Genomic DNA, 14,728 nt, shown 5'->3' with positions numbered 1-14,728 from the left:
TCGAGATGGGAGAAGGGTGGGTCCTAAATCCAATGACGCGTCTGTCGTCAGATACAGGAAAGGAGAAGACGCACAGAAGGCCGCGTGCGGGCAGAGCAGGGACCAGAGGGACGGCCTCCAAGCCAAGGACAGGCACACGCCCGGAACACTCTCTCTCAGTGAGCACCGGAAGGGACCAGCCCCGCCTGCACCTTGACTTTGTACCGGGGCCTCCAGGACGGCGCAGTCTACCGTTTCAAGCCGTCCACAGAGCGGGGCCCTTTGTCACAGTGGCCCTGGGAAATGATACCCCAATAGGACACGGACAAGACGGGGGAGCTCTCGCAACCGCCCTGGCCTCCTTCCGTGGATGCTGAAGCCACTTCCTGCTCTGACTCACCAGCGCTGAGAAGGGGCTGAGGGCGCCCTTGCCCTCCCGGGCCTCAGAACCTCCCCACGCACCCCACCCCCAGCCAGGGCCCAGGCATCCGGCTCACCTGGGGCGCCCCACTCATACCTGTGGCCCCAGGTCCCCAGACAGGGTCCCCTGTGTGCTCCCAACACTCCCCCACTTGGGGCAGGGAGCTCTCTGGCCAGCCCACCTGCAGAGGCTAATTACTGGTGCCCACCTCTCCCCCACCAGAGAGGGGCCTTGGGGTGACAGCTGTCCTGTCAGGGAGACCCCAGCAGGCAGCGTGGGACAGCCACACAGCGACTTCTGCTGCAAAACGTCTCTCTGCCGGGAGCACAGCTCACCCCCCTCCCCACCGTGGCGGCTGCACCCCCAATGAAGACCTCTCTGCCATCCCAGCCACCTCCCCGACCCCCCTGAGTCTCGGGACACCAGCGTCACTCCAGGCAAGTTTAAAAGTCCCCTAAGATGCTGGGCCACCTTCTTCTCTTGACTCCAGTTCCAGGAACGTGTGCATACAGGGACCAGCTTGCTGCGGACGGAAGGGGTCTGGCCCTCCCCTCTCTCAAACCAGCTGTGGGTTCTCGGGAGGGAGCAGAGGGAGGGAAGTGGGCTGAAGTTGCACAGAGATTTGGAGGAGATAAGGCAAGAATTTCCTAACCCAGGGCGGGGACAAGGCAGCAGTGCTCTGGAAGGCGGGAGGAGGGCCTAGGTGCGGCCTGGGGGGATGGGAGGGAGGGAGGGGTGGGGATGCTTGACCTCTTGGGGCCTCTGCAGGTCAAAGGTTCTCAGATAAATGGCTGTCAGAGAGGCAGGAGGGAGCCCTTGGGAGGGGACTGACTTCAAAACCCAAACCTCCTCCCCACCCCCGCACCCCCCCAGGGGCCACAGCTTCAAGGGTCTCAAAGGTCACAGAGACCAGAGCCCTTTAACCTGCAACCCCCTTCTGGGGCAGCCCCAGACCTCCCAAGGGGGCCTGGAGGGGGGGTCCTATCCCAGGAGGAGAGCTGAGCTGCTGGTTCTAGGTGGGAGCAGGGCCCCTCCCCTCCAGAAGGTCCCCACCACCTCTATTCCTTTCTGCCTGCACCCTCCCACCACGTGCCGCTCCCCTAAACTCACATTCCCCCTCCCATCCACAGACCCTATCAGTGCTGCTGCTGGGGGGTTAGACCAGCACCGTCCCGACCACGGAGCAAGGACGTCCACAGAGCCAGTCATGCACCCACCTGTCCCCCCAGCATGGCTCTCTCCCACAGGACATGCTCGGTGCAGACCAGGACCACGGGACCTAGGACCTCTGGGTGACCTCAAGGCCAGCTGCCTAAAGGGACCACTTCTCATCTCCACTCACAGCTGGGGGTGTCTCTGGGGGTATTATCTGCAGGGGGTGGGGGGCTCACCTCATTGACTGCTGGAGGAGACGGTAAAACCACTTAAAAAAAAGAAGAAAAGGGGCACCTGGGTGGCTCAGTCGGTTATGTGTCCGACTTCGGTTCGGGTCATGATCTCACGGTTTGTGGGTTCAAGCCCCGCATCGGGCTCTGTGCTGACAACTAGCTCAGAGCCTGGAGCCTGTCTTCAGATTCTGTGTCTCCCTCTCTCTCTGACCCTCCCCCACTCATGCTGTGTCTCTCTGTCTCTCAAAAATAAATAAAAACATTAAAAAAATTTTTAAAAATGCTAACTATCAATGACTGTTGAAGAAAAAGACTATTCAAAAAAAAAAAAAAAAAAGGAAGGAAAAAAAAGCCTCATGCCGGGAGCCAGTCAGCCCAGGTGGGGCCCTCCATTAATCACGCCACCTGCCAAGGGACTCCAGAGGCGCAGACGGGGCCGTCTGTGTTGTGGCCTAGGGGCGGGCAGCGAGCAGGTGATGCCCAGGCCCCTAATTACAGGGGCCGGTGACTCCAAGGAGCAGAGGTTAGGTGCCGGTCAGAGCACCCCCAGGAGTCCGGCTGCACCCTGGGCCCCGGAGGAATGGGGGTGGGGGGTGGGTAGAGTCTCAGTGACCACAAAGCCCTGGGTGCACCAACATGGGCTTTCGGGTTCGGATTCTGCCAGCCCAGAGGGTGACACGGCCTTGGTCTTTACCCTCCGGGACGGGAAGGTCCGGCAGAGGAGGGGCACAGAAAACTAGGAGGAGGAGGTGCATTTGTTGTGTGGAAGAGACCACAGCTGGACACTGAGAAGATTCTGGAAGGGGCTACCAGGGAGCAGTAGCACCTCCGCCAGGGAGGCCATCTGGAATGTTCCAGAGAGCCTCCAGGTGGAGGCTGAGTGAGGGAGCCCAAGGGGCTCTTCCTGCTCGGGGGCCCTACTGGGATCTCACCAGGGACGGCTCTCAGCCAACCCCACCCCACGTCCATCCAGAGCAGAGGAGGCCCCTGGGGAGCGAGGGAGGAGGGCCTTGGGCAGCTGCTGGGCACTGAAGGCAGGGCGCAACCACAGGCCAACGTCCCTCCAGGTCATGCCGTCAGGCCCGTCCCGGCCTGGTCTCCCGACGCCCACCCACCATCCCACGCCCCCCCCAGCCTAGAACACTCCGCTGACTTAAGGCGCGCCGTTGTAGGAGGTGGAGAGCGGCCCCAAAAAGATATGTCCGGTCCTAGTCCCCAAAACCTGCAATGTGACCTTTTTTGGAAATAGGGTCTTTGCAGATGTGGGGAGCCTCGGTGGCTCAGTCAGTTAAGGAGTCCGACTTCAGCTCAGGTCATGATCTCACAGCCCAGGAGTTCAAGCCCGAGTCGGCTCTGTGCTGACAGCTCGGAGCCTGGAGCTGCTTCGGATTCTGCGTCTCCCTCTCTCTCTGCCCCTCCCCCGCTCATGCTCTGTCTCTCAAAAATAAACATTAATAAAAAACAAACCTCAAAATCTGATCATCCTGGATTTACGGTGGGTTCTAAATTCAACACTGAGTGTCCTCGTAAGATATTGGAAAGGAGATGACAAGGACACACAGAGAAGCAGCCACCAGGCGGTCGAGTGACGACGCTTCACAAGCTGAGAACGCCAAGGACGGAGGGGCAGCCCAGGAGCCAGGACGGAGGCCTGGCACACGTCCTCCCTTGGGGCCTCCGGAGGAACCAGCCCTTCCGATGCCTTGATCTTGGACTCCGGGCCCCCGGACCCGTGCTTACGTGCCCCCCCAGCCTGCAGAACTTTGCAGCGGCAAACTCACGCTCATGCCGGCTCCCTGCCCCTAAGCCTCCGTCTCCTACCAAAAGCCCCTGCCCCCGCCTGTGCCCCAAGCCCCCCACCCCGGCTGACCGCACACTTGTTCTGCTCCTGCGGCCCCTCCCAGTGCCCACCGGCCGCGGCTTCCGGGCCTTTGTATCTCATGTTCGGTCAGAGGAGTTCCAAGGGATCACCTGCCCGGCGTGGTAGGAAAACCACCTCCTGAAACCCCGCACGGACCCCCCTCCTCGGGGCAGCCAGGAAGGCGACCCTTCAAGGGGTCCTCCCAGGACTCGGGGCGCCTGGGACAGGCCCCGTGTGACCCAGGGCTCCCCAGCTGCGGGTGGACAGATAAATCACTCCCTCCAGGGCCACACCCCATAAAGAGCCAACCCTCCATTCCACACAAGGCCTGCGGAGGGAGAAACAGAAGCACCTTGGCAGTGAACTCTGAATCACTCTGTGCCAGAGACCCCCCCCCACCACCACGCAGAGCCGCCCCCGCAGCCCCATAAGCAGGGCTCAGGCTGCCAACTGGCTCTCCGGATTCCTACCTTCAGAAGCCTCCACGCACCAGCTCCAGGAGCCTTCAGCCCCCCAGAACCTGCCCAGGGCCCCCCCTCACGAGCCCAGCCCACCCTGCCCAGATGCCTTCAGGACTGACTCTGTCCGTAACCAAAAAGAGAGACTTTTAGCTCAGTTTTCAACATAACTGTCTGGCGTGGGAGGGTCAGGGCAATGCCGGACCCAGAGCTGGGGGTGGGCGTGGGCTGCCTGGGCCAGAGAGGTGTGACCCCTGTGGCCTCATTGTCCTGGTGATGGACCCGACGGGCAGGACCGAGAAGCCCCTTTCTGGCTGTGACATCACACAACCCGAGGGCCTTTCCTGAAGTAGGCCGACAGCTCCCGGCACCCTTGCTGCTCCTGCACCAGCAGGTCCGGCGATTCCCAACACTCGGCGGAGCTGGAGGGGCCGGGCCAGGGATGGACAGGGCGGGCCCGCCCACCTCCCCGGGGGGGCTGAGGTCGGGGACCACGGCTCTGGCCACAGTCCTCTGCAGCTGGCTCCTGGGAAGGCATGCTCACCTCTGAGCAAAGTTCAGCAACCCAGCAACCCAAACCTGGGGCTGGAAAGGCCAGTGGGGACCCATCTCTCTAGCCCGGGTGGGAGACTCGGGTCAGTGAGCGACCTTCCTTTTTGACAATAAACTTGCCACGATAATTAATACCTATTGCTCGTTCCCTGACTATCAAGGCAACTTATCATGGAGGACGTAGAAAACCCGACAGCGCAGAGAAGACAGAGGACGAGACCCGCGACCCGGATAACCAAGGCCGATGCTCTAGCAAAGGGCCCTTGATCCCTCTGATGTGTGTCCGTGTGCACGCGTGTCTGAGCAGGCTCGTGTGGGGACATGCTCGTGCGGGGACACGGGCTTCCCTCTGGGCAGCGTTTCGCCGGCCAGGTCTCCATGCGTTCTGACACTGGCTGTCCGAACGCCTCTGCGGTTCGAAGCTTCTGCTTCCAGATGGTTCTCAGAGGCTCTGGCCGCTGGTCAGAAGCATTTCTGGAGCTTGTGAGAAAAACAGTCGGCGGGTCCCCCACGTCTCGGAGGTTCCAGCTCCGGAAGGCCAGGTTGGACCTCCCAGACCTCCCCACCGCCACCCCTTCCCGAGAATCCTGCAGAAGGAAAACCCCGAGAGCAGCCCTGGCAGCCTCACCCACCCCTACCTTCCCCGGAAGTCACCCCTACCTTCCCCAGAAGTCACCCAAGGTCGACGTCCATCCAGCCCGAGCCGCCTCCGCGCAGCTCCCAGGTGGGTCATGACCTGAAGGACGCACCAGGCACTGCTGGGGGCAGAGGCCCAAGTGACAAGGGGCGTGTCAGTCACGAGGCCTTGAAAGGAGGCCCACGCTGTTTACCTTCGACAGAGAAGGTCCAAGTGCGGGGGAGGGGAGGGGACTGCACGGCAAAACTTGGGTTAGGTCACCTGCTGCAGGAGACACAGGCAGGGCAGGCTCCGCCGAGTCTGCTCGCTTCCCCCACCCCTCCCAGAGCAGTGGACACGTCCCTCCCCACAGACTGTCCCCCTCCTCCGGAGCAAAGCTCAGTCTTGTGTGTCCCTGCCTGAACGTTCGTGTTCCCACCGCCCCATCCCTCCCTGTGACAGAGTGAGGAGGCGGGGCCTTTGGCAGGCACGCAGGACATGAGAGCAGAGCCCTGAGGGACAGGCTGGGGTGCCGGTAAAAGAGACCCATTCCGCCCCCTGAGGACCCGGGGAGAAGACGGGCGGCTGTGAGCCAGGACCAGACAGCGGCGGACCCTGGTGTCCCGGCATCCGGGGGGTGAGGGATGAACGTGCTGGGTGAGCCCCCAGTCTGGCACCCACGCTAACGCAATCCCCATCCCCACCGGGGCCCGCAGCACAGCCTGGCATGTCCCACGAACCCAAGACGTACAGGGCACCGGGCGGCTCAGCTGGTTAAGCGTCTGACTCTTGATTTGGGCTCAGGTCATGATCTCACGGTTCCTGAGTTCGAGCCCTGTGTTGGGCTCTGAGCTGACAGGGTCGGTCTCTCTCTCTCTCTCTCTCTCTCTCTCTCTCTCTCTCTTTCTCTCTCTGCCCCTCCCCTCCTCATTCTTTCTCTATCTCTCAAAAAAAAAATTAAAGATTAAAAAAGTAAAAAAAGTACTTGCAGCTTTGCATCTCTAACAGGTGACATCGCTCCGTGCTTACGACACACCGGGCTCCTGCCTGAGGCCCGTTCGGTGACCACGACCACCCCAAGACACGGAGACCTTACTTGACTTCACAGAGGGGAGGCCCCGGCCGGGAGATACAAACGTCACAGCCTGGGTGTCCATGAAGCCGGGTCCCAGCCAGCAAGCTGACGACCACACGACTCTCCAAACTCCACCGGTCCCAGGAGCCCGCCACACGCCGGCACTGGACTAAGCCCTGGACCTGCACCACGTCGCTCAAGCCCCTCCCCTCCGCCACCACCCTGCAAGGTGGGCTCGGCCATTCCCGGCTGGCACACAGAGGCCTGGGAGCTGGAGGGCGGCGAGGCTGGGGCTGGAGGAGGGGCGGATTCGCTGTCCCCCAGCTGTCCCCACCCACCGCTGACAAGTAGCCTGCGGTTTCCATCACAGCAGCCCGGCAAGGTCAGCCCCTACAGAGCAGCAGCGGGGAGGGCCAGGAGTAGGGAGTGACGGGCGGATGCAGGGACGGGGCAGGAGGACCTGGGTCTGCCTTCCAGTGTGGCCTCAGGCCAGGGGTGACCTGAGCAAGCCTCAGCTGCCTGTCCACCTTGCAGGATTCTGGAGGGACCAGAAAGAAGACTTCGCATGTAAAGTGCCCAACCCAGTGCCTGGCACATAGTAGGTGCTTGATAAAGGAAGCTTCCAACAACTGACAAGAGCCAGCATGGCCAGAGGAGGTGCCTCTCTGAGCAACGGGGTGACAGCTGGGAGGGCCGGGACTTGGGTCAGAGACAAAGAATGCAGGGGGGGCGGGGGGAGGCCAGAGCCTGACAGCTGGCTCTGGGGCAGATGTTTGCAGGAGCCTGGTTCATCATGTAAGTATTAGGGGAGAGATAAATATATGAGCACACAGGGCAGGCGGGAGAGCTTCCTCCCTCGCCAGTGTCCCCAGCACCCAGCTGGCCCGCCACTCGGTGTCCCCGAGGGGCCAGGGACTGGGCTGGGGACAGCAACCCCAGGAGGGAGGGAGAGGACTCAGGAAGACAGCAGAGCAGGCCCTCCTGAGGTCTCCTGGTGAGGGCCCAGGGCGTCAAGCTCAGCCCCGCCAGCCTGCTCCACATGCCCCCCCCCCACCCCCGCTAAGTTAACTCCCACCTGGATTACTCCCAGCCTGAGTCCCTCCCAGCTCACCCACCTCCTGACCCGGAGGAAGGAGGGAGCCCGGGTCCTCCTCATGCCTCCACCTTGGCCTGCAAGCACAGCACCCATCATCACTCAGGACCCGGGCACCCCTGACAGGTGCAGGCGCTCCGCCAGGCGCGGCCACACCAGGTTCTCCCCCACAAGCTATGAGGTGGCAGAAATCACAGAAGCCAGTTAGCATCGTCTGCCCGGAGACCCTGCCTGGTAAACTCCCGCCCAGGACTCTGGTCACATGCTCCTTCCTCCAGGAAGCCCTCCTGAACCTACCGCTCTCTTAGGCCCATGTCTGGACCCCCAGAGCCTAGAACAGAGCTGGCACTTAGCTGGTGCCCATAGATACACGAACGAGCCGGCCGCTTCGCCCAGCCCACTGACCCTCTCCTGGTCCTCCAGAGAGCGGAGAGATTCCAGCACTTCATTTTGAGCCGCAGGAAAAGCCCAAACCCGGCTACTTTACAGAACACACCTTCCCTGACATTTTACTGGGACCGGGGACAGCAGAGAGGACCACCCCTCCAGGCCTGGTCTGGAGCCAGGAGGACTTGAATGCTTTTACTGTAGATAACATCGGTCTCCAGGGACACGGGGCAGGGCCGGCCGGCCTACCACCGCCCACCCACATGGAAAGGGCGGCCCTGCTCAGAGCCGGCTTCCTGTACCCAGGGAGGGGGCCAGCCTGGAAACAGAATGAGACCTGCCTGGGACACAGTGGAAATCCACCAGACTGGTGGCCATGACGGTCCATCTTCCAGGTCAGTGCCTGAGGGAGGGGCAACGGCAAAGCGCCCAAAGTGGGGACTTGTTGCTCTTCCCACAGAAAAGAAAGATGATGCAGTCTGTTGCCCCACTTCCCACGGGCAGACAGAGGCCAGGTGGTTCCCGTCCTCAATTCCAGGGGGACCCTCAGCTCCAGCCACCCACAGGGAGGGGCCCAGGACCCCCGGCCTCGCACCAGGGGACAGCCTGAAGCCCATCACCGACAGCCAGCCATTAGCCAGAGCTCCTGGAAGGACCAGGGAAGGCGGTGGGTTTGGGTCAGGAAACCAGACACAGGATCCTCGAAAAAGACCGGACACTGGCTGCAAAAGGCACAGGTTCCAACCCCTCCTTGGACAACTGGGTACAGAGGGGAAGGCACCCTGGAATTCCCCACCGCACCCGAACAAGCCCCAGGCTGCAAGATAACCCCACCTCCCACCACCTGCAGGACTGGACCTGAGGCCGGGGGCATCCCGCTGCCCCGCACCTGTACCCAGGGACCAACCACAGCCCGCCCCTCGGAGACCAGAGGAGTGGAATGGACAGGAGATGGGGTGGGGGGGCCCCCTCCCTGCTTCTCCGGACCCCTCCTCTCCTGGCTTTTCCAGGAAGCGGCTCTAAGTGCTTGAGGGCAAAGGCTCCCTGCCTTGGGGACAGGGACACAGGAAGCGCTGGGCCACGGGTGGGGAGCACCATTTATGCATGCGAGGCCAAGGCCCTGGATTTTCTGGATTTTGCAACTCAGTCCAGTGGAGGGAGAAGGCCAAGGTCTGTGGAGGGTCACCCTCCCGGGAGGGGCCGTTAGAAACTCAGGAACTCACGAATGAGAGCGGACAAGGAGCAGAGGCAGGCTGGAACCCCGCTGCGGGCTCCCGGCCTCCTCCACAGCCCCAGCTCTTGCCAGAGCCCCAGGCAGGGCGTGGGGACTCCACGGCCACCGGCGCTGTCCTCGTGTCCCTCCGCCTACATTTCTGGGCACTGACAGTACTTCAAAAGATGACAACCAAACTTGGGAGTTTCGAGAACATCTCCTGGTCCGGGCTGGAGGGAGCCTCCAGACTGTCGCGACCAAATTAAACAGCCTGAGCCCAAAAATGCCCCAGGCGCCTGGAGGGGGGGGGGTGCTGCGTCTGTTTGGCTGCAGACTGCAAACCCTCAGGCTTCTGGGACCGTGCTCCAGAGAGTTCCGGACCGTTCGGTCTAGTAAGCAACTCAGAGAGCCTCCAAATTTGGGAAAAACCGAGAGGTCTCTGGAAAGCCACTGTTTGACCGTGTTCCCTTAGTGGCTTTGTCAAGAGAAAGAACAGGAACTCGTGTCCTGGCTGAGTTGCTGGGATGAATAAAAAAAAAAAAAAAAAGAAACTTCCGGGCCTGAGCCTCTGATGGATGTCCCACCGGAGACCCGGGGTTGCCCAGGGCCCCTCACGGCCACACCACTGGTTCACACACAGCACCACGCCTTCCGGAGACCAAAAACACGCAGCCCCATCCGTGGGGGGCTCCGAGCCCAGCCGGGAGCACCTGGTCTGGCCAGGCAGGCAGGGGGGACTCCTGCCGGGGTCTGGGGGCTGATGCAGACCCCTGGAGCTTGGCGCCCCAGGTCTTTGCTGCCAAACTGGGGGACACTCCCATCTATACCCCAAGGAGACCCCAAGAGCAGCAAATTGGCCCAAGTTCAAGGTGGCGTGGCCGGTAAACTAAGGGGGGGTGGCAGTAATAGGGCCATCTGGGCTGGACGTCTGAATGTGACCTCCCCTGCCTTTTGGGCACACGAGGAGAAAGGCAAGGAGCACGTACAGCATCTGCACATCAGGGTTCACCCCAGCGCCCCCGCCACACACGAGGGGGCTGTGGCATCATTGTTCCCACCTGCAGGACACCAGCCTCCGCCAACGCGACCCGAGGACGTGGGCACCACGCGCCGGGCGCTGTGCTGCCCGTGTGTCCGCCACCGACCCTGGGCGCCGGAGCTGCGGGCTTGGTTCTCCCGGCCGAGGAGCTCCCCAGGCCCCGGACCTGTGCCCTCAGCGGGGCAGGGGTGCAGCGCCCACGGGCTCCCTCGGCAAAGGCAAGGTGCTCAGCTTGCCCTTGGTCCCAGAGGAGACTGTGGTCCCGGCTGAGAGCCCACACCCAATCAGGACTTGCACGGGACGCTGGACATAGGGGATGCCCCCGCCAGCATGTCCCCTCCCTGACGCAGGCTCCCCGCCTCGCTCGTCTCTGAGGAAGGCCGGTGGCCTGACCCCCCAGCCTGTCTTCAGGGAGGCTGTCCAGCTCAAGCCCATGTTGTTGTCTCAAGGCAGGCCCGAGGGCCCAGCCACCTGTGGGCTGGGTGGGGGGACAGGGGAGGCTGGGTGACGTCTCCCACGTGACCCCAGCCTCCACCCCGACAGGCAGAGAGCAGTGGCGCCCCCGGAGGAAAGGTCTGCCAGGCCGGAGGAGGGGGTCCCTTAGCTTGGCCAGCAGCCTGAGCGAGTGCTGGAACCAGAAGCCCAGGCATCCATACCCACCTGTCTCTTGCAAGCACCGCCCTCGCCCCCACCCCCCACCCCAGCTCCAAGCGCGGCGCCCATCACACCCCCCAGAGCAGGACCTGTGCCCAGGGCTGCCGGCCACATCCACCAAAACCCCAGGACAGCCCTCGCAGGGAGGGGACACTGAGGCTCACGCTCAGCCACTTACCCTGGGCCACACACTTTCTCGAATGGCGGCATCACACCCCGGGGGCTCTCTCAAAGGCCGGCCCCCCGGGGCCCCACACTTTACCCAGCCACCTCCTTGGAAGCCTCCCTAGAGACCCACGTCCCCCAGAAAGCCCTTTGAGACGGATGCCCCGCAGTGCGGGGTGGACCCTGCCTGCCTCTCTGCCACCCCCCCGCCCCCGCCCAGATCTGACATTCCGCCTGGCCATGAAGCTGATGACAGAGACTCTGCTCCCGGCGCTTCCACGTCTGTGCTCCTAACGTGACAAGGACGGTGGGCGTGCCTGGTCCCGGGCTCTGCACGCAGGGAGCACCAGACCAGTGCTGCACGCGGCAGCAAGACCCCCAAGAAGACCGGCCCCCTTGGAGCTACAGAACAGACACAGGCCAGACCCCACAGACCCAGCTCCGCCAGCCCAGGTGAGGGGCCTCACGGCCTCACGGCCTCACGGGCCCCCTCCTCCCCGTCACAAAGCTGCTAACTGCGGGGAGGCAGCACTCCCAGGGGAGCTCGGTTTTGCTGAAAAGCAGGATGCGTCATCACTCAAGAGGCCCACGGGCATTCATCGGGGACAGCTCTGCACCCATCACCAAGCAACAGGCCGTGTCCCTCTGGGAGGGAAGGTGCCCCTGGACCCGGCGGTCGAGGGCCTCGGGGCTCCCAAGCGAGCCGGCTGGTCGGCAGGGTCCCACCCCCCACCCCCCACCAGTCTGCTCTCCAGGGCCCACCTAGGAGGGTTCTCCAAACACACAGCGGTGTGTCTGGAAGAACAGACACAACCTGCAGGCGACAGGGCACAGCCGTGGGGCCAGAGCACCGAGGTTCTGGGCCACGCTGAGTTTCAGCAAAACATCCAGCACTGTCAGGATTCCTTGGCCACATGCAAATATGATGACGGCAGAGCCTGGGGAGAGCGGGCAGGCGGCGGGCACTTGGAGGGGCTTTGTTACACAAAGACCGGAGCCCTAAGAGCGTTCACGGGAACAGATCTGGCCCTGCTCTCACTGGAGAACACGCCGTCCGACTGCTCCGAGCCTCCATCGACCCGGAGTGAGATCGGGGACGGAGCCGCGCCTCCCCGCCCTCGGCCGAGATCACAGGGGGTGCGATCACAGGGGGTGCGGAGGTCACCTCCACCTCCAGGCCCATCTTCATGTCGGGGGAGAAAACAAACTCTAAAAAAAATTCACAGGAGCAAAATACAAAACCCTCTTCCTGCTCCTATATGGGGTTCTCCACGGAGCCCCAAGTTCACCCTGAAAGGGAAGGCAAAGGCCAAGCTGGGAGGTTCACGCCCATGAAGGTCACTGCCACCGCCTCCGTGCCCGGGGCAGACCCAAAGCTGGCGCACACATCCACGACAGAAGACGGGCTGAATCCCCATGTCCCCTCCACACTGTGATGGAGCCAAAGAGAAAGGGTGCCCCCCAGGGCAGGGGGCAGACAGATGTGCTCTGGACGTGGGGGGTTGTCCACTGGGGCAGCTCCCTGCTCTGGCCGGGACACCGCCCCGAACCTCAGCCCAGGAGCCTCCCCCACTGCCCTGCAGGGCGCACTGCTCTGGCCGGGGCAGCTCCACTAGCTCCAAACCTCCCAAAGGCACCGACCAGGGCCCGGCGGCCGCCCCGCAGAGCCCAGCCTTCTAGGACTGAAACCCACCATCAGCATCGTGAGCTGTGGCCGTGCCCCCACCCCCCGCCCCGTGCTTCTGATCTTCGCAGCGAGCACGTGCCTCGTGACCCGCCCTCTCCGACAGCCCCAGAATTATCGGGGTGCAGTGACTGCTGAGGGGCCAGCAGTGGCCTCCGTGCCCCTCTCCTCCTACCTGGCGGACACCCCTACAGCAGGTTGGCAGCCGTGCGGACATACACCGGCGCTTCTCCGGCCTCCCCAGGACAGTCCGAACTCCCGGCCGGCCCTCCAAAGGGCCCTCCTTGCACCCCGTTCTCCAGCGGACTGGCTCATTCCGGCCTCCCCCACGTCTGCCTCGCTGCCCGGGAGCCGAACGCTCTCCTCCTTCCTCCTGCAATTGAATTCCGACTTGCGCCCAAGGTCTGCCTCCTCCACAGTGACCTTTCTCGGCCTCTGCAAGACTGTGTCACTGACTGCAGCTCTGGGTCTCGCGTGGTCTTCTCCTCTGACGGCTCCTTCCCCACGTCCGCCCACCCCGGGCTCGGTCGCCAACACCCAACTCCACTCCAAGCTCCTGGGGCAAGTTAGGGGGCCCATTCCGGTCCCCGAGGTGGTCGAGAAGCGCCCTCACACACTCCTGGAGGACTCCTGTGCCTTCGGGGCACTTTCGACTGCCCAGAGCACACAGCGGGGAGACTGGTGCGGACGGAACCAGAGAGACCCCAAGAGCGAAAGCTCTTTCCCTGGAATCACAAGGCCGCCCACTGTGGCACCAGGCTGGTCTCAATGAGGCCATTGTCTCCGACCAAATGAGAGGGTCAGGACACCGCCTGGGAGGCAGGAGAGGCTGCCCGCATCTCCAGAGGGGGCGCGTCGGGGTCAGGATGGAATTGCATGTGGGGACCCTGAGGCAGAGGTGCCTTAACAGCTGTAGGACCACACTACCCCCAAACCTCCGCCTCCCCATCTGGCCTCGGGCTACTGTGGAATCCTGCCCTGCCCCAGAAATCCCGGAGGCCAGCCTGACGTTTTCATCTCCGGGACTGGCAAGGGAACCATCTGCCACAGGCCACCAGGCGAATGTACCCACTGTGCGGGGCCTGAAGGGGGCAGCCGTCTCCAGACGGCTGATCCTTCCACCAGGACACTAAGGAAACTAACGCCCTAAGTGCCACAGTGGGGGTCCCAAAGCAGCACCAGCCCGAGAGCAACGCTCCTGGCAGGCAGACGTGGGGAGACCCCCGTATGAGCGTGCGACCCGAATCATCCGGCTCCGCAGAACCGGAACTCCCCTCGTTTGATGCTCGTCTCCAGAATCACAAGAGTGCTCCCAACTACTGAGCCAGCCAACAGCGGGCACGTCCTCCGCCTGGGTGTGCCGCCGCTAGACCCCAAACCCTCTCCGGTCTCCTGACACCCCTGCTCAAGCCAACCCAGGCCCGATCCTGAATCACAACCGCTAGGTCTCTGCTTGGGATCCTGCCAGACTCTGGTCCCCAGGCGTGCGCCCGCACACGCGGCTGACCCCAGGTGGAGTTCTGCAGAGCTCCGGACACTCGGATGCCAGCCCTGGCTCTGCCCACGGCGGCTGGAGGAGCTCCGGGCTCGGCCTGGCACCTGGACGTCCAAATCTCCTCCCAGCCTAGCCTCCCCCAAGGCCGGGCCCACCGGAGGGCTCTGGCGGAGGCCGCCCGGGAGCCCCTCCGAGGGGCGTGGGCTCCAGGTCCCGGCAGAGGTAGGCCCGCCCCTCAGCAATCCGGCCCCGGGAGCGCCTCCGACCATTGTGTGCGCTTCCCTCGCGACCGCTTTATTTACTCCCCAGGACGCAGGACGCAGAGCCACAGGCGGTCACGAGGACGCACGAAGGCGCACACACACAGACGCTCGGGCTGGGAAGCCCCGCGCCTCGGAGGGCAAAGCCCCCAAAGTCTCGGCACACTCTGAAACCCCGAAGGGGGGAGGGGACCAAACTGCGCTCCCTCCAGGCACGCAGGCCCCGACTCCAGGAGGCGGAAGGGGGGTGTCCCCAGGCCTGGAGGGGGCCCCCAGAGGCGCCTCCCTCTAGACTCCGCCGGCCCGGGGCCGTGTCCGCTCGGCGGCCTTCCCCGGCCGGAATTCGGCTCGGTCGGGCCCCCCGAAGCGGGTGTGGGGGAGGGCGGCC

General features: G+C 63.4%; 1 protein-coding gene across 2 annotated transcripts in view; it reads right to left on the bottom strand.

The window, feature by feature from the left end:
• SEPTIN9 (septin 9) overlaps nucleotides 1-14,728 on the bottom strand; it is a 136,371-nt gene that overhangs the window by 71,616 nt on the left and 50,027 nt on the right. The gene's annotated exons all lie outside the window — the stretch shown is intronic.

This window comes from Suricata suricatta, chromosome 17 (genome assembly GCF_006229205.1).
Source record: "Suricata suricatta isolate VVHF042 chromosome 17, meerkat_22Aug2017_6uvM2_HiC, whole genome shotgun sequence".
Classification (NCBI taxonomy): Eukaryota; Metazoa; Chordata; class Mammalia; order Carnivora; family Herpestidae; genus Suricata; species Suricata suricatta.
This window is presented reverse-complemented; position numbering and strand designations above follow the sequence as displayed.